The 25,383-nt window shown below is 55.7% G+C and overlaps 1 protein-coding gene across 1 annotated transcript in view; it reads left to right on the forward strand.

Moving 5' to 3' along the window:
* RXRA (retinoid X receptor alpha) overlaps window positions 1–25,383 on the forward strand; it is a 105,164-nt gene that overhangs the window by 16,596 nt on the left and 63,185 nt on the right. The gene's annotated exons all lie outside the window — the stretch shown is intronic.

Here is a 25,383-nt window from a genome sequence, read left to right on the forward strand (position 1 = left end):
GGCATCGGAGTGTACCTGCTCCCTGCACAGCTGGTAGGCAGTGGCACAGTCTGCATCCCGGGGATGCTGCAGCATCGGGATGCCCTTGCAGTGCTGTTGGAGAAGGATTTTGAAGAGACCATCAGCATTTTGTTGTTGGAGGAGCGTGTTGTGCTGGCTGGTGGGTGAGCATGGAGCACCCTGGTGTGCAGGGAGGGCTCAAAGCAATGGCATTAGGCAATACATATCACGTCTCAGTGTCACCTGCAGCCTGGCTACTCCTCTTGGTGACATGGGAAACCAGGGCTGAAATACTGAAGATCATCCTGGGATGTCACAGCTGACATCTTCGGTGCTGGGAGTTTCTGCCCTGGCCCCTGGGGAGGGCTTTGGCAGAGCCCACTGCTCTCTGCTTGCGTGGGGAGGGATCCGGTGACTCGTGAACCCCTCACAGAGAAAGGGGAGCAGGAAATTAGCTCACGGCTCTTGTGAAAGAGAGAAGCTGAGCTGATACCTATAATTAAAGCGGGTGTCAAGGAATGAAGTGCAAATTCCTCAGTGGGCATCTCACCGGGAGGGAAAGCAGTGCCTGCCTGACCCGAAAGTGGCGGCTCCTCCCTGGTGAGGGGCTGTGGGGAGGCTGGCACAGAGCCCATGAGGGCCAGGCATTAGCCCCCAGCTTCCCTCCCTCCCGACAGTAAGGAGCTGATGTGGATGGCAGGCCACGTGTGTCCTGTCCCTGTCCTGTCCCCATCCTGCCGCTCAGCAGAAGGGAACCAGCCATGTGGAGCTGCGGGAATCTGCTTTGTGCCCAGTGGGATGGTGGATCTGCCCCAGACAAAAAAAGCTCCTGGGCAACATGTGGGATTTTATCAGGGGTCCCAGGGCACACAGCTGGGGAGAGGCAGTGGTAGAGAGTGAGGTGAGGGGGGATTTGGGGTGCAGTTTGGGAATTGGAGCGGAGCGAGGGCAGAAGCAAGTGGTGCATCCACAGTGGTGTGGGTGGGATGGTCCCATGGGGAGACCCAGGCCCTCACTGGGGTTGGAGGAGATGCCTGAGGACCTGTCCTGCTGGGGTGTTGGGCCTTGTTCCCCTGAAGTGCTCGTGTTTTCCCCCACCCGGCACATCTCTGAGGGAAGGGAAACTGAGGCACGGGGCTGATGTTGTGTATTTGTTTAGTGTGACTGCTGAGCACATCCGTGGTGCTCCAGGTTCTTGCACCGGTCCCTTCCTTTCCAGCCACTCCTACCTGCAGTCCCTGGGCTGGTGCCAGGAGCACGCAGTGATCTGGGGGGTCCCTCCATCCCCCCTGGCACAGCACCCCAGTTTGGCCCCTGTGCCTGCGAGCGCCCTCCCAGCAAATGTCAAATCTGCTGAGCAGACGGAAAAAAACAAAAAAGAGGAAAAAAAAAACCACCACCCAACCCAATAATATGAGGAAGAAATGCTGGTGTGTCCTGGGTGGATTAGTCGAGACTCCTCGCCGGATTCCTCCGAAGGGAGGTGCTCGCTCTGGAAGCCTTCCACCAGCCGGGCCTGCCGCATTTTTCCTGGATTCTCTTACCATTTGGGGACTGAACTTTAGTCTGAAAAATATGTATTTTTAACTTGGTTGTGTCTGAAGCTTGTCTCAGCTTCGGGCTGCTTGGCTTTCTCCTGGTCCAGCAGGCACTGAGTGGATGTGCCGGGAGGTGAGGGCCCAACCCTCCATCCCAGACTGGACCAGGAGGAGGAAGCGAGAGAAGGAAAGGCTCGTTCTGACGCAAAGAAAATAATTTCAGAAGGTGCCTCCTGCTTGGCCCCATCGCCCAGCATCCACAGCAGGAGTGTGGAGCAATGGCAGTGGTATGTCAGGGCAGCAGCAGCACTGATGGATGCAGGGGTGAGAAAATCAGGTGTTAAGATAGTTGGGGAAAAAAAGGAAGGGATGAGTATCTTGGGAAGGCTTATAGCCCTGACACACAGGACTGGCGGACCCAGATACACGATTGCCTTGGAAACAGCCACTGAAGTGTGCAGTATTCCTGTCTCTGGGTGCTCGTTTCCCTCCTGGCTGCAGAGCTGTCTCAGGGCACTGGCACCACTGGCCTCTGCGTGCCACCTGAGCTGGCCCTCAGCCACAGGCACAGTGCTGGGCTGAGCCTGGCAGGGCCATAAGGCTGGGCTGAGGATCGTGCTCAGCTCACAGCTCGGCAGGGCAGGGACGCGGCCGGCGAGGTGCGGCGGGGCCGTTGTTTATTGTAGGGTTGCCGGCCGCAGCGGCTCTGCGGGGTGCTCACTCGCTTCCCCTGCTCCGGGACGGAGCTCGCCCAAGCCAGCGGGACAATCCGGGCTGTGTTTTCATAATTAAAACAAATAAAACAAACCCGTACGCGGCGTTATTTACAATACGCGCTCGGGAAGAGTCGAGCTGAATATTGTTTCCTCGCCGAGTTTTTCCCTTTGTGGCTCACACACGAGTTTGTTGTTGTTGGCTGCTCCCGGGGCCGCGGTCTCGCGTGCCGGGCTGCTGCCGGCCCGCAGCGGGTGGCCCGGAGAGCCGGCATGGGGTGGCCAGGGCTGGGCTCTGCCCACCGTGGGTATCCCAGAGAGCTGGCGTGGGGTGACCAGACTGGGCTCTGCCCGCTGTGCTGATGTGTTTTTCTCTCCATGGCACACACGTGGGTTTGCCCCTGGAAGGCCGGTTGGGAAGGGCGGCTGTGCAAGGCAGTGAGTGGGGTGCTTCTGGGAAGGGAAGGGGTTTTGCCGCTCATGGCAAACAGGGATCTGTTTGGGGTGAAATTTTAGGAAGAAGTTTTTTACAGAGAGAGTAATCAGACATTGGAATGGGCCGCCCAGGGAAGTGGTGGATTCACCATCCCTGGAGGTTTTTAAGGTGAGACTGGATGTGGCACTCAGTGCCATGGTCTAGTAACCACGGTGGTGTTGGATCAAGGATTGGACTTGATGATCTCAGAGGTCTTTTCCAACCTGGTTGATTCTATGAAATAAAATACTGGGGTTTCCTGCAGAGGGCTGGCAGGTGATTTTCCAGCAGAGACCAGCATCCTGTGCTCCTTGTTTCCTGCAGCATCCATCCCTGAGGGGCCATGCTGTGGTCCAGCAGCATCTCTCCTGCACAGAGTCTGAGCCCTGGAAGTGCTGCAGCATCTGGCAGGGTGGACAGGGGTTGTGGGTTTTGGGGGGAGCAGCTCTGGCTTCTGACTCCCGCCCAGTGCTTTGAGCCTATGTTGTCCTGAGGATTGAGGGGGCATGTGGCACTGGCTGCAGGGATGCAATTGTGTGTGCATCCCCCCGGCAGTGTCAGTGCTCAGGTGATCCTGGATGCTCTGTTGGGAAGGGACATCATTTACTGGGGAGAGGGAGACGGCCCTGGGTGTGTGTGTGCACAGGGAGAGGACATGGATGTCCACACTCACCGTGTTGTCAGCTTTTCACTCTTCTGCTTTCCTGGCAGGCCCCAGCACAGCAGGAAGGCTGCAGGGAGGGATGGGCGCTGGGCACAGGACATGACGGGGTGCAGGGGAAAATGTGCTCCCCCCTTGTGCCGGGCTGCAGGCAGACACGTTCGTATGGGAAGCATATGGCAGGTAATCCAGTGCCAGATGGGTATTTGCTTCCATTTCCCCAGCCCCCGGTGGGCCCGTGCAGCTCCTGCACGCACAGCCAGGCAGGGCTTAGCGGGGTGGCCGGACCCCCGTGGGGACAGCCCTGAAGTCATCCCTGGGAGTGCTGGGGAGGGTGCTGGTGGCACAGCTGTATGGCCTCACTCAGCTGTGCAGAAACACCCCGTGGAGCACAGGTAGTGCTGCTCGGGCAGCAGTGCAGTGAGCCGTGCGAGGGCTCTGCACGCACAGAGCCGGCTGAGCGCACCAGCCCCTGCCTAGCGGGGCAGGGCTTAAAGCTGGGCTTAGGAGGTCACAATCTGGCTAATGAGTTAATGGCAATTAATTAACTGCAGGGCACTTTACAAATATTAACTAATTGTTTTGCTTCGAGCGAAGTCTGTGTGATTACCCCACCTTACAGACTGAGGCGCTGAGGTGTGGAGAAGCCGCGCACCCGCAGTCGAGGTGGGTTAATGTCAGGGCTCTGACTTGAGCCAGGGGCTAATTCTGCCCCTGTCAATGTGGTGAACAGTCACCTGAGGCTTTAGGCACGGCAGGGTCAGATCCCACTGTAGATTCCTGTCTGTTTTTCTGGGGAAGCAAACTGTACCCCATGGACTTTGGAGCCTGAGCGTCTCTGCGTGCTCCATCCCCACATGTGTTTTAGGGGGAGGCAGCCATAGCCACGATGCTCTTGGTAACCACCACCCACACAGACAATCTTGTGTCTGCTGGCTCTTTACTGTGGTCCCCAGCAGCAGCAGCAGCAGCATCTGAGCAGCATCTGTGGTTCCCACAGTGGAGGATTTGCAGAGGGAGAGGAGCCCTCTGAGGGTTCTGGCTCCTTGCTGGGTGCAGGAGATGAGTTGGTGCAGGTGCAGCTATTTTTAAATCCCTCTGGACAGAGTGGTTTGGCCCTCATTCACTTTCTGTTTGTTTGTTTATTTACTTATTTTGGCGGCCTGAGAAGTTTGTAGAAATGACGCAACTTATTTTGTCAGCTTTTTTGGGAAGGGATTAAATCTCAGAGCCCCATTGTGCGAGCAGAGCTAATATTAGGCCTCTGATCTTAAAATAGAAGAAAGGGAAGAAAAAGAAATAATAATTAGGCGTTTTTTCCCTGGGCCAAGGGAAAACAGGCTGCTGGCGTCGACTGACCCACCTGTGTGGTGGCCTCAAGGAAGAGAGGTGGCTGCCACCAGCCAGAGTCAACACAGGAGGTGGCTGGGGCTGCTCCTGGCTGGCACTGGGAAAGGGCACGGCAGAGTGGTGTGGGGACAAGGTGGATTAACCCCCTGGCCTAATGGCACCTGGTGCTCTCCAGGGAGGAGGGGGACGTTGTGGTGCTTGGCCATGCTGGGGACCCACAGCTGTGCTGAGCAAGCGACTGGGTTGCTCATCCCACCCTGATGGCTTAGGACTGATCCAGCTCCTGATGGACAACAATTCCCAGCAAGGCCGGGTTTGCCTCGTGCCTGCAGACCCCCATGGGAGTGACACCCTGTGCAGGAGCTGACCCCCACTCTGTCCTTTGACATTAAAAAGGCAGTGAGGAAACGTCGCTGTGATGGGCCGGCTGTGGAGAGGCTGGGTCCCATTTTGTGGTGGGACTGGTCATCCTGCGAACAAATATTCTGGTGATATTAAAATGCTTGGGATTTTCTAGTGAATTGAAGCTCTCCGAGCAGTGCCAAGAACAATTCAGCAGCCTCCAAAAACAGCTTTCCCTGAGGATTATTTGTTCCTCTCGCCAGAAGGATTGATAAATGATTGGTAGGTTCAGGTGACTCAGCCCAGCGTGACCTGATGGTCTCATCCCTGCAGCCCAGCGGGGACCATGCTGTGCCATGGGATCCCTGCTCTCCATGCAGCCCCTGGAGGAAGGTCAGCAGAGGCTGACAGCTTGCAGGGCATCTCAAAAACATCCTGTGAGCCTGTCAGCACTTTGTAATCTCCTTTCTCCCTTCTCTCCAGGAAACTTCTTGCAAAGGTGTTGACAAACTCAGAGGATGCTGCGTCCGAGCCGTGGCGTAGCTCGTGGTCCCCTTGAGCACCCACCAAACCCTCCTGCCTCTGTCAGAGCCTCTCCTCACCTCTGGGAACCTGGCTGGCTTGGAGGGGATGGAAACCTGCTCCTATTGACAGAGTAGGAATAATTCTGGCTGTTACCTTAATAACAAAACCAGCAAACGCTGCGAGCTGCCTTTAAACTGCCAGAAGGAGCAAAAATGCAAGGCATGTGTTTAGGCAGAGCTTCAGTCTCTGGGTGTTTTTGAGAGGAAAAAAATATACACAAGGCTGTTTGCTTTTGGTTAAAACCTCTTTTGTGATCCCATTCTCTTGAATCGCTCTCTGGCTTTCGGCAGCTCACGCCGTAGGTGGATGTTTGTGCTTGGAGATGTTTTTCCATATGCTTCTCATAGCTCCACTTGCAGGTTTTGCACATGGGATGGAAGAGAGAGGTAGGCCGCTTTAATATCATATGATAATATGAAATTAGCTCTACTTTACATAAATTGAGACACCCAAGCGCTCCTAGGCCTGGGTAAGGCGTTCCTGTCCTCCTTCCCCTCTGCCCGGGGTGGGAGGCAGGGACCCTGGGACCGTGTGGCAGCAGGATTGTGCATCTCTCTGTGCACACACAGCTCTTTGCTCCTGTAATCCTTTTGCCAGCAGAGGGTGAATTCCAACCCGCGGTGGAAATTTAGGTCAAAGGTGCTTTTAGTTCAGAGGGATATGATCAAATTAGGGCCTTTTGTGTTTGCCTGTGTTGTTTTTTTTTTTCTAAAGGGACTTGCGTAGGCAGGGCTGCCTGAACAGCTTGGCAGAGAGCTGGGCAGATCCTGACCATCCGTAAATCAGGACAGTGCTGCCTGTGCCTGCGGCAGGGCTGGAATTCCAGCTGGAAAGGTCAGAATTGGTCCAGAGTTGGTTTTCAGCCAGGGATGTGTTTCTTGCCCTGCGTGGAAGGGAGAGGTGTGGGCACAGCTGGCAGAGCCCCCAAGCCTGCGGCGTCCTCCGTGTGCCCACCCTGGACGGGGTTGGCTCAGGGACTTCCCTGGCCTGAGAGGTGGAGGGATTAAAATCTTAGCCCTTGGGAAAAGGGACATCGTCCTGCTGGTTGTGAGCTGGGAGTTTCCACCAAGGTCCTTGTGGTCCTGGGGATGGGGGAGGTTTGTTCCTGCTGCTCCATTGCCCCAGCTCCACTGGGAAGAACTGGTGGGGTGCTCCCTCATCCAGGGTCACCCACTCTCTGGGTGGGATCCCATGGGAGCTTCTTTTGGTCCTGCTTGTGCCGTGGCTGCCTTTTGAGCCGTGCAGGCTTGGCGAGGTGCCAGGCTCTGCAGAGGGTGCTGAGCCATGGCAGGATGGATGTGCCAGCCCAAAGGTGCCTTTCCCCAGAGCAGGAGGCGGTGCTGGGGAGCGGAGGGAGGGATGATGGATGTGTGATTTGGGAACGAACCCCTCTGAGTTCCTCCATGCCTCTCCCAGCGGGGCCTTGGCGTTCTACTGATCCAGTGAACCTGCTACACAAGCTCCTGGTCCTCTCTGCAGCTGCTCTGTGACCACACTCGAGGCAGCATCGCTCTGGCTGAGCTCTCGGCTGGGAGAAACAGCCGCGAGCAGGGAGAAGGCACAGGGAAATCCGGCCTTCTGCTGGCAGCAGGCGTGGGGAGTGGGGAGAGGGCAGTAATTAGGTTTGTGGTTAAAGCGCCTCATCCGCTGGGACCTCTTCACTGAGAGGAGATCGCTGTACTCGTGCCAAAAATCAGCTGTCATGATGTCGGGGTGTTAATCTGCTCCGTGCCTGCAGGGCAGGAGCATCCCCTCAGCCGTGGTCCATCCTGCACCATGGGGGGATGCTTGGGATGCGCCAGAGCACCCAGTGCTGTGCTGGCTCTGCTCTGTGCCACCCCTTGGGAAGTGTCAGGGCTGAGCCGATGGAGTGGAGAGGAAAACATCTCTGTGCTGCTCAGCCCTCCGGGCTGGCTAATAATAACAACCTTCCCCCGGGCCGCCGGGGTGTTCATTCATGAATGTTTGCAAAGTGCTTCAGGTCGCAGAGGCGGCGCCGCGTGTGGGCTCAGCTCCGTGGGAGCCCAGCACTGCCTGCTCCGGGAGCAGAGCCATGGGAATGGCACCCACCGAGGCACGGGGAGCTGAGCCTGGTGGGGCTGTGGCTGTGGGGCTGAGCCTGCCCACTGCAGGGGCTCCGTGCTAGATCCTGTTGCCCTCCTGCATCCCACTGCCCTCCTGCATCCCACTGTCCTTCTGCATCCCATTACCATCTTGAATCCCTTTCCCCTCCTGCATCCCGTTGCCATCCTGACCCTCACTGCTCTCATGCATCCTGCTGCCCTCCTGCATCCCTTTGCCCTCTTGCATCCTATTGCTGTCCTGCATCCCACTGCCCTCCTTCATCCCATTGCCATCCTGCATCCTGCTGCATCCCACTGCCATCCTGCATCCCACTGCCATCCTGCCCAAACCGTGCAGCACTCCCTTGTGGGTGAGAGCAGGGGAAGAAGGGGCAGGTGTGTGGCAGGTTCTCACTGTAAATAGCCTAAAAAAGCAGCTTTTATGAAGAAATGCATTAGTTGTCATTGCTGTCCGGGCCCCACCGCAGCCTCTTAAAATGTGTTTGTTTTCATCCCTGACATAAATGCAAGGTCTAAAATAAGAGCTGCAGTTTCCAGACACTTCTGCGATTAGCGATAGGCAGGAGTTAACCATTCAGGCTTAAATTAATTGTGCTGTGGTGGATTGTTTCTTTCTCTCTCTCCTTTTTTTTTTTTTTTTTTATTATTGATGCATAATGTATGATGAGAAAAAGTGAAAAAATAATTAAAGTCTGAAGAGCGCTGCATGGATTCATTCATTAGGAAATCTGGGTCAGCAGCCGGAGAAGGAAAACAAGGAGGGGGGGCTGCTGGAGTGGAAAAACAGGACTTCAGAAGCGCTGCAGGCATCGGAGGAATTTGAGAAAGGCCCTTTACAGGCAGCCTGGGAAATCCGAAGTTGCATCGTGGCTGCCCCCTGAGGAGGAACGTGCCTGCCGGGAATGGGAGGGGGATGCGGCGGGCTCAGCACCGCGCCGGCGAGGGGATTCCCTCTCCTGTCTCTGCTCGTGGCTTCTCTTCCAGCCGTGGGGTGGGGGCAGGCGCTGCCGTGCTGAGCCAGCAGATCTGTGCGGAGCTGACAGAGGGGAGAGCCTGGAGAGGCAGAAAGGGCTGTGCCGGGCCTTTGCAAAGCTGGGGCTCGACAGCAGCGTGTTTCCAAAAGGCTTGGCTTGCTGTGAGCATCCCTGTGCCGTGGCATCCTTGTCCCACAACATCCCTGCACCATGACATCCCTGAGCCACAAGCATCCCTGTGCCATGAGCTTCTGGGAGCTCATGGATGCCCTGCCTGCACGAACCAGCTCTGTGTGCACCCCCAAACCCCTTATTTTTATGCAGCAGAAGAGCCTGAGGAGTTGCAGCGATGGGTTTGCAGACAGCAGTGGGGATCACAGCTTGGATGCCGTGCATGGGGGTGGTGGGAGGCACAGGCTCCGCTCGCACTCCTGTTGCTTGGATTTTGGGATTGCAGTCCTTGTCTAGGACACAGCTAATTGAATTGCAAAGAGTGTGGTTGAAACTTGGAGTCTTCCCCGCTGGCAGGAAGTGCAGAGATTTCAAACCGTGCTTTTGTCCTGATTTAGGAGAAAAATATGGTATTTTTGGAATTTAATCGCAAAATGGAAATTCCCCTCCTTCCTCTTGCTCTGTCCACAGGAAGCGCAGTCCGAATTGATCAGACTTTGCAAACAATCAGCATTCATCCTTGGGAAATACTTCTATCATAGGAGCATTCATCCCTGTGAAATAGTTTTCTGACCCAGTCACGTTAAGTGCTGTTTGGAGCAAGGACTCTCCATCCCTGTGCCCAGCAGAACTGAGTCATGATCCCAGTGGGAGCTTTTGGGCTTTCCCTTCAAGCAAATATTAATTCTAGCAGTGCCAGGAGAGTCTTCCTCTTGTTTTACCCCACTGAACAGCCACAGGAGCGTGGAGTCGTGCACCACACATCCGGCTGCTCCCAGGGAAGCCCTTTGGTCTCACTGCTGCACGTGCACAGTTTTATCCTTCTCCAAAGATACATTCCCTGCTCTCTCATGGATCTGCTTGTATCATGTGGGGACCATAAATAAATTGATGTTGGATTTAGATGCTTGTGTTGCAGCAGTGAGAATGATATAATCTTGAGCGCAGCAGACATGGCAGAATGGGATGGGTTTGAGGATGGATATAAATGTGTATTGATCTGCAGTGCAGATGGATCTGCCTCTCCCTCCCAGTGAACTTCCTGAGGTAGATCCAGCTTTGTGTGAGGGCTGTGATGGTAGCACGAGTGGCAGGATAAGTCTTTGCAGAGCAGAGCAGTAGATTGAAGCCGAGAGGTCCCCCCAGGGTCTGGCTCGCTGGGGCTGCCTGGATCACTTGGGGTGTCCGGGGATGCTCCAAATCCTCCTTCCCTGGGTAGCAGCATCACTGGCTGTTACAGTTTCTCTCGAAGTGTCCTGTTTCTCTCCTGCTCCCCTCCTGCCAAGGCCAGCCTGATTTATTTCCAGGCTGCTCAAAAGGGATGCTTTGGGGTGGGGAGTGCTGGGAAGAAACGGTTAAACTGGAGATGCCGGGATGTTTTCCCACACGGTGAATGGTGGGGGAACACAGAACACGTATTGAATCGGAGGGAAGTAATAACGCTTCTAATTTTCCTGTGTGATTTAATAAAAATGTAAATTGACTTCGGGTGGATGACTCACTGTGGAGGGTGGTGTCGATCAAGATTAATTGGTGGCTGCGCGAAACCAATTGGGCTTTGTTCCTTCTCCTCAAAGGCAACTGGAATGGCTCCGTGGTGATGGTGAGGCAGTGGTCTGGCTCCAGGGCTGCCAGATACCCCTCCCAGGTACCTGCTGAGCCCCTCATCCCGTTTGGCCACAGCGTTTTGGGACAGAGCATGGGGAGTGTCAGGTGGGCAAAGCCTTGTGGCTTTATCCAGTGTCAGTGGATGTGTCTGTTGGGAGAGCGGTCCCGGTGCCAGTGGGAAGGCAGGTCCCTGCCCAGTTCTTGCTGTGTCAGGAGATTGGGTCAGGATTTGGCCCCGGAGCAGGAGGGTCTTCCATCCTCCTGCTCCTGCCAGGGTGAGCGAAAGCGTGCCAGGACACTGCACTCTGACCCGGGTTCAGCTCTGGACACTAATGGATTACAAATAACAATAATAAATTACAGGAGATGGGATAATCTACCTACTGTAATGTTGTATTACCATGACTGTTAGTTATATATTAATGTATAATTGTATTACATTAGCTACATATGCATAAACCTCGTGCTTCAGGGCCTCAGCCAGCCTTTTAACTCTCTGTGGTTCGCAAAGAAACTTCAGCTGGGGGTTGGTTATCCCACGCAACCCCCTGGCATCCAGACACCCTCTGCTAAGGCATCTCCAAGGTTTCTCCATCTGCCAAGGTTTTTGCAACCCAGGAGCATCGCTGCTGCCTCAGGTCTGCTGCCCAGCCCTCCTGGGGTACCCATCCCCATCTCTCTGGGGCGTGGATGGAGGGGTGGGCTCCCAAGAGCAGGGATACGGGGGATGCTGGGTGTGGTGGGGGATCTGTACATTTAACAACGGCAGGTCAAGGAGAAGTGGAAAATAAAACCCCCTGCGTCCCCCTGGCCCTGTTAGCTTTGGCTTCACACCTGAGTGGTGCGAGGCAGGGCTGCGGCGTGCGGGGCCGTGATTGCTCCCCAGCAGATACTTGGCGTGACCAAGACCCAGTTCTGTCGAGAGGAATGAAGTGCGAGCCCTTCCCTTCAGTTATTTTTAATGTGGTTCTGCTCAGGCTCTGGTAAATCTGAGGGAGCTGCCTTTTGTTTGCAGAGCCTCCCCCTGCGCCGCCCGATTGCTCAGCTCGGGCTAAATTACTCACTGTGAAGCTGGATGGACTCAGATCCGTTTGGTTTTGGGCTCTCTCTGCTCTGATTAGCATGGATGCAGGTGCTTTCCCTGATGCTGGGACTGGGATTGAGTGTTTGAGGATCTGGTGCCTGTGCTAGGGCTGACAGGGCAGCCAGGGATAAGGGGGCTTTGCTCTTCCAGGAGGGTTTTCCAGCCGAGGAGGGTGGTCTGGGCACTCTGTCTCTGCCCTGCCAGGGGACAGACTGGCTTTTAGCAGGTCCAGCCCCACTTGCTCTGCTTTTCCTGGGAACATTGATGTGCTCTTCACTGATCCCACCCTTTGCTGAGCGGTGCCTGCAGGATGGGCAGTGTGGCTTTGGGAGGGATGGGAGATGGGAATCCCTACCCTGCTCCCCTTCCCGTCCCAGCACAGCCCTCCCCACCATCCTGCCTTTAATTTTTGATCCCTCTCTCTCCCCTCTTCTCCTGAGAGCGCGAGAAGCAGAGGCAGGAAACGCAGGCTGCTGCCAGATGGCTCGAAATGTAGCATCTGTAATACTTTATCAGAAGAAATTACAGCCGAATCGCTCTCCCTGATTAAACAGCCTGTCCAGATCCTCCGTGAGCCAGCTGGACAATCTCACCCTCTCGCGACAGGAGGGGAAGCCACGGGGACATGGGAAGGAGGGTGGCAGAGGGATGTTTGGATGGGGAAGGGGGTTGGACTGGACCCTCCTGCAACGGGGTGGGCATGCTGCCACCTCCCTGGGCACACCCCATGTGGTGCCAGCTCCTGCCCTGTGCTTTCCCATGGGTATCCATGGGGTATGGAGGTGAGCATCCCTCCCTTGGAGAGGAAGGGAGAAGGAGGCACAGAGAAGTTGACGTTTCCCCTCTTGCTGGCTTTCCAAATATTTTCCCCTTTGAAAAACAACACAGAGATGCCAAGTCCCCCTGTGGGCTGATGATGTTTTGCTTTGGGAAGTTGTTGTTGAGAAAAGGCAGAGTGTGAGGTGCAGCATCACCCCCAGCCCCCCTCATCCCTGCACCCCCATGGCTGGGGATGCCGTAAAAGCACCTGGGAAACGGGGGCAGGCGAGAAGGGAAACTGAGGCAGGGAGGAGGGTGGCTCTAGGACCTGAAAGGTCGTCTGGAATGCTAGTGAGAGTTAGATCCAGAGTTTAAGCCTCTGAGCAACCTGTCCTCTGGCTCACCCTGCCCTCGTGCTTGTACTGAGCGCGGTGGCCAAAGCACGGTGCTACCGGTTTCAATGGGCTTGGCGTGCGGACGACTTTTCTGTGAGTTCGCTCTGCCTGGCTGGTGAAACGCAGGCGTGGACTAATGCCACTAATTTCCACTAATGCTGGTGGAAAAATCTCTTGCTGGCATGAGCAGGGACCGGTTTCCCAGACTGCTGCGTGCGAGGGGCGAGCGGCTCCGCGGGGCGGGGGAGAGGAGGACGCGCTGCCTCGCAAAGGAATTTGCATCCAGGCGTACAAAGCTGTTTTCTTCCCAGATTTGCCTGAAGTGGTGACCAGATTTTTTCCTAAATGGAAAACAGGAGGAATCTGTGCTCTTAAGTGTGTGGAATTAGCTGTAGGCTGTAGGAGGTTTGTGTATGAAACACCTTAAATAGTGGAGAAAGGTGTTGAGTGTCTGCATATGAGAGAGGGAGATCTGGAGTCTGAACGTGCTCTGACATGGGATGCTTTTGGCCAGTGCCTGAGCTGTCCTGCATCCACATCCCACATCCTTATGCCTCCCCATCAAGCCTACAGGGACCCAGCCCTGCAGTGCTGGAACCTGCCACAGGCATGGATGTGCTTATCCCTGTCATCCCTCTGCCCTTCGTGGGGAAGAAACGGTTGGGCCAAAAAAAGCACCAAAAAAAGCACATTTTCCACTCAAATCCAGTGGGGTTTAGCTGAAAGGATGGAGGTGGAGCAGTGACATGAGGAGGGCTTGGGGTCTCCCAACCTCCTGGGGCTTAGGAAGGGATGCAGCCATGGGGTCCTGCATGGAGGAGGATGGAGCAGCAGCTTCCCTGGGTGGTGGAGCCTTCCTCCTGCAGCAGACTCATGGGGTTCTGGGCCGGAGGAGGGGAACTGTACACCTGGAGAAACATTATCCTTTTCCTTGCCTGTAAATATTTCATGAGCAGATTAAAAATTGAAGCCAAAATGAGCTCTGCCATCAGAAGAAACCGGCTCGGTTTCAAGTTCTGTTTAAGTATTTTTCTTTATAATGTAGCTGTGTCAATTAGAAAATGACATTGCTATTTAAAATGCTGTTCCGTAGCCCTCTTTAATTAAGGCAGCGATATAATACCAATCTGCTCTCATTAATGAATTTTTAACAATCAAAATGAGAGCTGAATGACGCACAGTTGGATTTGCAGCGCGGGTGTTTTCTCCCGGAGCCTCTGACGGCGGAGTTAAAGGAGCAGCGGCTGGAGAGGGAGAAAGGCTGTTCCTCCTCAGGCTGAGCAGCTGGAAAATCATCTCAGATGCTGTGGGATGGGTGTTGAAGGGCTTCAGCCCTCTGTTGGCACTCAAGAGCCATCCTAGAGGGAGAAGGTCCTCGTAAGGCTGATGGGTGGCTTTGTGTGACCTGTGCGGGAGCGCCGTGAAAAAGCAAAGACACACCAAAGTCCTGAGCAGAAACACAGCTGAAAATAGAGATGTGAATGTGGTTGTGAGCCCAGCGGCCACCTCGAGGGTCATATCCTGCCTGCTTCAGCATGTCCCCGCAGCTCAGACTCGCTGGGCATCCTTGGAGCATCCCCTGGCCCAGTTTCCCCTGGAATCCTGCAACACCATCATTTTGCTGCAGCAGCAAAGCACGCGATGCAGTGCCAGGGTGTGAGGCTCTCCGACCCCAAATAAATACCTGATTTCAGCTCTCTTCCCCACAAAGTGTTTCTTTTCTAGTTTTGGCAAGGCAGGGTAGGTTAAAGATGCTCCTGCATCTTGGCTCGTGCTAATTGTCTCCCATTGTTCGATCAGGAAGCCTTTTTTCCCAGTGGTTATTATCTGGGATGGCTGGAGGAGCTCTCTCCCCTCTGGTTCTTCCTTCAAGGAGGCAAAACAAAACCAGGAATTTGTTTGAATAATACAAAAATTAGCCAGGCGTGAAAAGCTTAAGCGCAATCATTTCCGTGGCCTGCTTTGATTTGAGTTGATATGATTTGTTTGCTCTCTCATCCTTCCTCCCCCTTTCCTCTTCGACACCCACTCTTTACTCTGGCCTTTCCCTGAGGAGCAAACTGGGTATTTTAGGAGCAGTGTGTGCATGGTGCAGCATCCCTGGTGTACCTGCTGCTGGAGCAGGGGGGCTGCAGGCTGGAGAGCAGCACCTGTCCTGTGCTCCAGCCCAGATTCAGCCCAGCATCCAAGAGGATCCAGCCCTGGCTGGGTTGGGGTGCAGGTGCAATGGGGATTTCTACAAGTCCCATCCTTCTCCTGGTGTCCCCTGCTTGCTGGGAGTCTGGTGACACTCCTGGGGACCTCAGACCCAGGTGAGCCACACAAGTTTGCTTTGTGATTGTCACAAAAGTTTCGCTTTCAGATAGTTTGGTGTCAAGGTGGAGTGACCAGCCTGGAGGGGCTGGAGCTTCCCCCACCTCCTTTGCCTGTGAAGAGAGCTGGGCGAGTGGGTTGAGGTTTCTTGGCTGGGTTTTTGTTGCCATAGGGAAGAGAATTGAAGCCTGGAAACCATCCTGTGGGTGAAGGGAGGAAGTGTAAATGTCTAGGAAAACAAGGAGAAAATAGCAGCGGCAGCACCGTGTCGTTGTCCAAGCCCAGCACGAGTCGGTACAAATCCTCCTGGCAGATGGGAAAGGCCAATGGGGTCGTGTTTGTCCTTCCTGGCAGATGTATGCCCGGCACCGCTGGCCCACCGGGATGTCAGCCATGGCCATGGCCCTGGCAGTGGGACAGCCGTCCCGAGAACTCCATCTCCATTGCCTTCTTGCAGGGCTGGGAGGGAGAAGAATGTATTCATAGTGGAAAAAAAAAAGGGAATATATTCTCTGATGATTTCAAGAGGAGGAGGGAGAAGCAAAGGCGGCTTTGAGCTTTTGCCCAGGAATAGCCAGAGATCTGCTTGGAGGCTTTACATCCCACTGCCGATAATTTTGGAGCTGAATCATCTGCATTTTTGCTGTTCCTGAGACAGCGTGAGGAATACGCATCCCCGGGGTGTCAGAGGCACATTTTTGCAGGTTGACAGTGGACCTGATTAAAAAAACCAACCCAAATGACACCTAATGCCGACATCCTTGAAGTCTGGACTCCTGTTGCTCATTTCCCATTCCGACACTCTTAGGGACGAGCGTGGCCGTGGTTGTTTTTGCAGCAGTGTTGGAGCCAACCCTGTGCACGCTCCGGACTGTGGGATGATTAAAGCCCATCTGCAAACTGCCGAGGGAGAGGAGGCGGAGGGGTGGGAGGTGCAGTTTGGAGTGGCTCTGCTTCAGCCTGTGCGTGGGGGTGGCTGTCAGGGGACCGGAGAGGGCTCCTGTGGGTGCTGATCCGGGTCTGGCACAGTGAGGGGAGCAGGTGGAGCTGCACTGCCAGTGCCTCTGGCCACCATCAGCCCTGCTCAGGTGTTGGGTCACTCTGACCCCAAGCCAGCTCAGGGGGGTCAGCTGGCGGTCGCTCAAACTGCGGCCTCACAAGGTCGGTATCCCCACAACCCCCCACTGCCACCGCTGTGGTGAGGGGCAGGTGTGCCCAGCCGGGGCATTCCCTGCGGCAGCTGTTCCAAGGCATCCATCAGAGCTGGTTAACGTGAGCTGTGCACCAGCCAGCCCGGTCCTTGAGGCACCACGGTCCAACCTGCCCCGTGGCACCCATGGCTGCCTGGCTGAGCACCTGCCTGGAGCTGGGGCAGCGCGAGGGCAGCTTAACCCGTCCTTCACCAGGCAGGGATGCCGGGCACTGCGAGTGCTGTGTGTGTGCTGTGGGGATGGCACAGCCTGCCAGCGCTTCCTGACTCATTGCTTGTGTGAAAGACAGAGCAAGAGGAGAGGAGAGGAGAGGGTGGATGGCTGTGGTGCTCCTCGGGGAGGGTGGATGGCCGTGCTGCTCCTCGGGGAGCTGAGCTGATGCACGGCTGGCCAGCGCTGCAAAAAGCAGGGCCCTGGCTGCTCCCCAACAGGCACAGGGGCACAGATCTCTCCTCAGAGAGAAATGCCTTTTGTCACCCAGCCTGATATCAGGCGTTGGCCACAGGGCTTCTTCTGTCACATCGGGGACTTACCAAGTGGCTCCGTGGTCTGACGTCGCTCCTGACCTGCAGAGAGGGGCTCTGGGGCCCGGATCCTCTGAGCCTGCTGCTCGTGGAGGTTGGGAAGGGAGTTAAAATTAAATCAGGGGGGACCCCTGAGAGTGCAAATTGCTTTTTAAGGAGACCCTGGAGGAAAGCTCCCAGGGCTCCCCTGCATCGCTGGGGCTCTGTGGCACACAGCCTGCCGTGGGGAGGCAGGGCTGGCGTCCCCAAGGTGCCACTGCCAGCCCTACTGGGTGGGCAGAGAGCTTGCTGTTTGTCACCTGCTTGTGAGCCCAGCTGCCAGGTATTGTCCTGTGTCCAGGACATGCCAGCTCATTGCTGGGATTGTCGCTGAGTTTCACCAGGGCGTGGGAACTTCCTAGTGCCAGGGATTTCAGGTGTCTGTAGGGACTGAGGCAGCTCTCCCTGACTGAGATGGCACATTTTCATGCCTTGTGTGTGTGCCACACACCGATTTGTTTTCTCCTTCTCTCTCCTTTTGTGACTTTTCTATCTCAAAAGTCCCTTTTTTTCATCTCCCACTGATTTACTGTCCCTGCAGCTCTCTCCCTGCAAGCGGCAGAGGCACCTGGGGAGCTGGGAAGGACCTGGCTCAGCCGGAGGACACTCCAGCCCCCCTCCATCCTCTCCCACCTGCTCTCTCCCAGCCAGCGAGTTTCATTAACGTACTAATTAGGGTTAACATAATAATTAGAGTGTCTGTGCCACGTCCTTGGGAAGGCAGCTTGGCTCCTGGGTGCTAATGGAGCCGCTGTCACAACAAACACCGCGGCACACACGTGCTGCTCGTCGCGGAGCCCAGCTGGGCAGGACTGGGATCCCAGCACTCTCCTGCCCACACCATGGGACAGGAGCTGCTCCTGGCAGCATTCTCTGTCCCTGTGTCCCTCCTGTGCTCAGGGGAGCAGAGCAGGGCCCGTGCTGCCTCGCTGCATGGTCCCGACTGCAATCCACCCACCAGCACAGACACCAGACTCCTGCTTCCATGGGTAAGGCTGAGTTAAGGGGTGGATTTTAATATATTTTATATTATGAAATGTATTTTAGTAGTAAATTTTCTACTAAGTGGTGCTTTGGAAGGTCAGACACAGTTTGTGAAGTCTGGCTGGATTCAGTGAAGTTTGATCTCCCCATAGAGGACCGCAGTATTTTTAAAACCTCTTCCTCTTCTGATCAACCTTCCCCTGCAAAATACCGTTTTCCCTGTAAAAATAGACCCGTGCTGGCCAAACAGCCCCCAGATGAGCCTCGGCGCTTGCTTTGAGCTCGGAATAAGCGTTGCAGCTGGACAACAAAAACATTTTTCCTGCTTCTTTGGACCGTTGAAAAACCTGGAGGTTTGGGGCTTTGCTTTAACCCCATCATTTCCATGTGCTCTCCTTTCCTGGCCACTCTTTGCCAGCAGGAAGCGAGGACCCATCTCTGGGAAGCACCAGGCAGGGTCACCATTCGCCTCGCGTGTCGCTTCCCGTGTCTGAGCAGCCCCGTCCCCGTGTTGTCATGAAACAGAAGACAGGATAATTAAATTGCCCTTTTCCCAGCAAAATGTTACCATGGTCTCTGCGCCGCAGCGGCCTGGCCGTGGCTCGTTGCCAGTCGCACATGCCTGGCTGCTGATGGGAGGTGTGAAAAGCGCCGGGGAGGAGGCCAGGGTGGTGATTAGCAAGGGGGGGGGGGGTTATGTAGATGTTTGTCATCCCTTGGAAGGAGAGGCAGAGCCTGCTGCAGGAGCTGGCGGTGGGGGATGCCGTGGAGGGGTTTTAGGTGCCCCCGCCGGTAATTCCCATCGTTTAAGCTGGGGCTGCTCGAGGGCTCCGGGCGCGGATCATCGAGATATTCTTGTCCTTAAGCCTCTCAAGGGTTGCAGGTCTTAAAAAGGGCTCCGGCTGTCGAGTCAGTCCACCGCCGGCTCGGAGGGGGGCTGAGGCTGACTGGGGTGGGGGGCAGTGGGGCGGCAAGGAGAGGCTCAGGAGGTGATGCCTGTGGGTATGGAGGTGGATCAGAGCAGCTTTGGCAGCTCTGCTGGTCCCCTCTGCCAACGGAGGAACTGGCAGGGAAATGCTTCCAGTACTGGGGAGCAGTCCCTGGGGAGCAGCAGGGCCTGTCACCTCATCCCATTGCTGCCTGGCTCTGCTTCCATCCTGGTCCCTTTCTGGGATGGCATGATGTTCCATCCCTAGTAGGAAACGGCTGTAACAAGCTCATGGCAGCCTCATGCAAAGGCAGAATGTGTTTACGTTGTTAGTCACCCTTCCTCGCCTGCCTTCTTCTCTCCTTTCCTCCTCCTCCACCCTCTGCCACCCCGGATACTCAGATCCATCAGTGTTACTGCTTTGCCTCCAGCTATAACCCTGCTAGTTGACTTCCAAGGGCTGGCTCTCCCTGGCCGTTGTCACCCCTTCCCTCCCCTCCCCTCCCCTGAAATATTAACGCCACAAATCACCAGCGACAGCCGCTGGGCTGGAGCCCCCTCGGCCGGCCAGGAGGAGGTGTTGGAGGAGGGATGGGACACGTGGTGGCTTTGTGCTTCTCCTCAGGGCTGTGTTTTGCTTCCAGGGCAGAGGGGAGTGGGTGAACCCACCATCAAGGCTGGGATTTATCGTGTCCAGTCCTTCCCGCCTCTGTGTCTGTGGATGGGTGGTTTCCCTCTCCCCCCTCCAGCCAGGTCCAGCTTGGCCACAGCGTCTCCTCTGCAGACTCCACGGGTGCTGGGAATCACGGAGCTGGGCTGGGAAGGAGTCCCACCCCTTGGAAACGTGTGCACCCCAACCTTTGCTGTGTGGGGACGGTGGTGGGGAACTGAGGAATTTCCGTGTTCGGTAGACGACAGAATTGCTCATGTGAGGACGAGCTGGGAAGAGCAGATGTGGAGGGGATTATGGGTGGCTTTTTTGCACGCGTGTGTGCACACGTGCAGCCGGGCGGGCAGGGCTCTGGGCTGCGAGGCACGTGGGAGCCTTGCACCCCTCTGCACCCCGGAGACCCAAACACTTGGGAGAGCAGAGGAGAGACGTGGGCACAGCACCAGGGGGGTCCCAGTGGTCGGGGCCAGCGCTGGGGTCACGGCTCTTCTCGCTGGGCTCACGCAAGGCAGGGGCTGCAGCCCCCAAGGGGTGGGTTGGCTGTGGGGGGAATGGGCAGTGCTGTAATGTGGGTCTGTCTCTGGCAGTTGGTGTTTAGCCCTGTTGGGATCCATCCGTGCCTCAGTTTCCCCCAGCAGCAAAGCAGGAATGGGATGGCTGTGGCTGGCTGGAAGGGTCGCTGCCCATGCTGGATGCATCCCCGTGCGCTAAATCGTTCCCACAAACAGCATCCTGGATCATGCCATTGCACCAGGAGCTTGCCAGAGCCCCAGACTTTCCCTGGAGAGAGGTGGGAGAGCAGGTGCCGACCAACCTGTTTGGCTTTCGCGGTGGAAGCGACAGCAGGGAAGGGAGCGCTGGGACCCGGAGGCACCGGCAGGGCTGCTCAGGGTAAACACAGACGTGGCTTTGCTTTTCTCTCTCGTTCCCCCAGCGATGCATTTACAAGGTTTATTTGAGCTCTGCTCAAACAGCCCCCCAGGACAGATTTGGGAAGGGACACCCCGGCGCGGGGAGCGGGCACGCGGCGGTCGCTGCTGCCCGCGGGGCCCCAGCTCTGCTGCCGGAGCCGACCTTCCCTCTCCGCTGACCTTCATGCCCATCAGCATCAGCTTTGCTGCCTTTCCACATCTCGGGATGCCGGCGCTGGCAGTGGCTGGGGTGTGAGGCTGGGCAGCTGTTCCCGGGGGGTGCAGGGGGCTTGGCAGAGCCGGAGGGAGGTGGGGGTGCACTGGGCTGGATAATTCAAGGACTTGGGCTCGCTAACAGAGGTTAAAAGGGGAGTGGTGTGATCTGTTGGGAAAATCATTCATGGGAACCTCTGCTGTGGTGCTGCTCATTAGCCTCCCCCCTCGCTCTTGGAGGGGAGGGTGGGAGGGCACAGCCACTGCTACGGGAGGCAGCTGTGTTGGAGTTGGACTCGGTGATCCTCGTGGGTCCCTTTCAACTCAGAATGCTCTATGAAATCTGTGAATTCTGTGAGTTGCCCGCCAAGGAGCAGCCATTCCCCACGGCCTGTCCCTGAAGGAAATAAAGATGTAACTGTTGTGGAAAATCCACACAGAATGGGTGTCCCTGGAGCAGCTGGGGAGGGGTGAGCACTGGGTGCTGCGAGGGGCTGCCACTGTGCCTTGGGGTGATGGGGAGCAGGGCTCTGGATCCTTGTAGGTGTCAGTGTAAAGATCCCTGGATGCACAGGTGGGAAGGGCAGGAGATGGTCCCTGTTCCCAGATTGCTTCCCGGGGTCTCCCCGCTGGCTTGGTTCCAGCTCTCCAGAGGGCTCCTGGGAGATATTTTGGTGTTCCTGACTGGAGCCCTTTCATGGTCACCAACAAACTGTTGTGGGACAACAAGGGGATTTAAATTCTTTAACCTGTTCCATTGTGACTTTATGCCATGCTGGGGGACAGGCTAGGCATTGCCTGGGGGGAGTGCTTGGAAATATCTGTCCTCTCAGAGTGCTCAGGAAACCCCTCAGCTGTCACTCAGGTGTCACTGGAGGGGTTTTGGACCAGAGCATGGCCAACTGCTTGTCTGGAGGACCCCGGAGCATCCCTTGAGCTGAAGTGTGCCCCAGCCTCTACGTGCTCCCTTGAGCCATCCTATCCCACAGATACCCAAGGAATGCCATGAGGAAATGGGTGGCAAAACTGCAATACTGAGGTCTCCCCAGTGCTGCACCCAGAGTGTGTGATGTGTTTGTGCCTTCCCACACACAGCCTCAAGCAACATCCCTTTTTTTTTGGAAACATTTAATATACCAAGCTGCCGGAATGATGGATGTCTGAACTGCCCATCAGCTGGATTACAAATGAGAAGAGCCATCATCCCAGTTGGGGTACCCCAATTTCCACAGGCTGCCAACAGAAAGGCATTTGAGGACTCATGGTTGAACTCATCAGTGCTTTGCTACTGGCCTCTGTCCCTGCCCAGTGTCACCCGTGCCTGTTTTGGTTCCATGTGCCAGTCGAGCTGAACCTGAGTGATGGTCCAAGAGACCCTCCCGATTCTCTGCTGTTGTTCTCCTCTTGGGCCTGCTCCAAAGCCCACTGACAGTCCTGGAAGCCATTCTCAGATGGCTCTGCCTGAGAAAAGAAAGTGTCGAAATACCACAGGAAATGCTGTTTTTCCGAGATATCTGCTGTGACCAGAGATGGGAAAAAACCCCTGATTTTGGAGGAAAGGCGAGTTTTCTTGTCCTGGGCTTCAGCTCTCTGAAGCTCATTTCAGCCAGGAACTGGCTGGAGTTTGGGCACAAAATAGGTGCAAGTGTCCCTGAGGGAGCTGTTTGGTGTGTCCGTGGGTGCCACCCTCCTGGGGCACAGGAGGAAACCGGGAAACCGGACTGAGTTTTGTTCTTCCAGCTGGAACATGGACTTGGGTGCCCATGTTCCACCTGCAGCCACTTCAGCAGGTACTGGGAGGCACAAAGAGGCAGATTTTGGCTACTGGGGATCCGGCACAGTCTGGCACACGAGGGGGGATGTGTGCAGTGGCTGTCCTGGTGGCATAGCAGCCAGCTCGGGGGGCACTGGGGGCCCCCACAGCCAGACCAGGGCTTTTTTTTGCCAAACTGACAGCGATTCTGGGTGTTTTGCAGGCGGGCACTGATGTCCTGGGGCATGGATGGCTTGGAGTCAAATTCCCTCACTTTGGCCTTGTCTCTGGCTTTGATTCCTTTTATTCACTCACAGCAAACATCTGTTTTAACCCACTGCAAGTCCATTATTGCCAACTTAACTGAACTCCCGTCAGGACCTGCTGTGCAAATACCCCGACAGCCGAGGAGGCGGCTCCATGCTGCAGATCCCACCGGGAGCAGCAGCTGCCCTGGTGCTTTGTACTCCTTCCCAGTGGCTTTCCAGGCTGTCTGTGGCTGGGGTGGCTCGGTGTGCTGGTCCCTCTACGTGGCTGGTGGTGGGCTTTGCACAGGACTATGTCACCTTCATCACTGCTCGGGGTTGAAGAGATCACAATGCGAGACAGGCAGGGACCAGCAGCACCCAGTGCTTGCCTGCCCAGTGCTGGGCTGGGTACCTGGTGAAGGGGGCCAAAGCCTCCCATTTGAGAAAGAGGAAAAAATAATAATCTCCAAGCCAAGAAGCTCAGAGCTGCTGGGAGGGTATTTATCACGGTGAAGAAAAAGGCTCTGTTCCCGGGCTCTCCGCAGCGGCTGTTTATCACACTCGCAAGGGTATGGAGAAAATGTTCCATTTGTTGGGTACAGCCGACAACCCACACAGCGTATAAATTAAGGGCTTTTACATGCAGGGTTCCCGAAATAAAACACACACACACACACACACACAAAAGAGAGAGGAGTTTTGTGCCGGCCCCGGCGCGCTGCCTCTCCCTGGCTGTCCCTGCGCCCCGGCCCCGGCCGGCGCTGGCTCCCGTTCAGGAATTCCACATTATCTCCGACCGTTTCCAGCTTCCTCAGCAGGGAACAGCTCTGCTTCTGTCTTCCTGCAGCCACATCTGGAAAGTGTTACGCCAGGGTGTCAGCCGTCGGAGCAGGGTGGTTGGCATGCGCTCCCCCCGGCACGCTCGCTCCCGACGCCCTGCCTGCCATCCTGCCTGCCATCCTGCCTGCTCCATGCCTTGCCTTCCCGCCTTCCTGCTCACTATCCTGCCTGCTCGATGCCCTACCTGCCTCCTGCCTGCTCCACACCTTGCCTTCCTGTATATTTGATGCCCTGCCTGCCGCTGCACTCAGACTTCAAGCTGCCTTCCCCAGAGGGCCGCGGGGCTGAATTTTCTCTGCCTCCCTTTTTTTGGGAGAGTTTCGAGGGAGCTTTTGTAGCTGCCATGGGGATGGTGGGGTGAGAGGGCTCCAGGGACCCCCAGGGGTTGACCTCTGCAGGGATGCTCTGCTGTGATCGGGGATGCTCTGCTGTGGTCCTCATCTCTGCTGTGGTCCTTGGCTCTGCTCCCTACATGGGAGAGATGCAATGTAAATCTTCCTCTTCACACACTTTGCAAGGACTCCCTGCCTGCTCAGGCAGGTTTTCAGCTCCTGGCCTTGTTTCTGGACTGACAAAACCCCACATCCCTGAGCAGTAATGGAGTAGGGATGTGGTGCTGCATCTGTTGAATGCTGGGGGTTTAAAGAATGGAGTTTGTGGGAGGTGAAACCTGTGTGATTCCCCAGTGCTCTGGAAGGTGTCTGGAGAGGTGCTCCCTGCACTGTGCTTGCTTGTAATGCCTGTGGGTTTGATCCACTGGGATTTCCTCATATGTAAGGGAGTACCTGGTCTGTAAAGGCATTTGGCTGCTACCAGTGGTGCCCCAGAAGAAATCCCTACTGCACACCAAGATGCCCAGCTGGATGATCTTAAGGTCTTTTCCAATCTGAGTGTTTCTGATTGCAGCAGGACAGTTGAAAACGAGAGAGCTCCCTGTGACATCCCTGTACTTTTGGGTTCCCTCTGTGTTCCTTGTGGCACCCTGATCTTTTGCTGCAGGTGTGGGTGCTGCTGTGCATAGGGAGAGAACTTTGAAGTGTGCAGGTAGTTCAGGGACTGATGTGTCCTCCAGAGCAAAGGACATGGGGGGAGCTGGTGTCTTGTTTTCCAAATGGGATCATGACAGTGACCTGGATGCCTTAATGACTTACATGAGGGTCTTTGGGATGGTGGAGGTGGTTGGATGTGCCCTAATTTATCAACAGTGGGAATCAGACAGGGCTCCCTGCAGTTGGCTTTTGGCCTTTTTCCTTTTATTTTTTTTTTAGGCTCTTGCTTTTAACCTGGCAGACCTGCCATTATGGGATTTTAAAATTAAAGGGAAAAAAAAAAAAGAAAAAAGAAAACAGGCCTTGGTTTTATAGACCCTACAGATGCATCCGGCACCAAACTGATCCCAGATGCAGCTCCACTGTCAATAGTGTTACACGAGGGATCAATCCCCTTCATTGTTTTATGTGGCCTCTACAGCATCATCAGCTAATTAAAGCTAATGGGTCCCAGAGCAGCACTGACAGCATCTGATCCTATCAGCCCAACCCGCGCAGCTGTTTTAGCTCCATGGGCCACTCCAGAGCTGGATCCTGCACTCCAGACCCTGGCAAAAGGCTGTATTGACTTGGGGGATCAGGCTACAGATCAATGGGAGCTGTTGTTAAACAAACATCGCCGGATTAATGTCAGCTCCGCAGGGGGAGGAGGTCGATGGCTGCTAATTCGAAGGGGGTGGGAGGGTGGAAGGGGACGCGGTGACAGCGGTGACAGGGGATGGAGGGGGAGAGGCCAGACTGTTAAAATGCTCCCAGTGTCTGTGGCAGCATGTGAGCATTTCCCAGTCTCAGGTTTATCATCCCCCTGGGCGGGAGGCTGTGCTGGAGAGGAGCCCAGCAGTGTCCCCAAGGGCATTGGAGGTGCCTGAATCCCTTTGCTTTGTGCGTCAAGGGTGGCAAAGTGGCCTTGGACTGTCCCCAGAGGGGACAGAGACCCTTTGTCCTTTCTGCACACTGGCCT

The sequence above is a fragment of the Pipra filicauda genome, unplaced genomic scaffold (genome assembly GCF_003945595.2).
Source record: "Pipra filicauda isolate LSUMZ 115617 unplaced genomic scaffold, ASM394559v2 scaffold170_size1570365_pilon, whole genome shotgun sequence".
NCBI lineage: Eukaryota > Metazoa > Chordata > Aves > Passeriformes > Pipridae > Pipra > Pipra filicauda.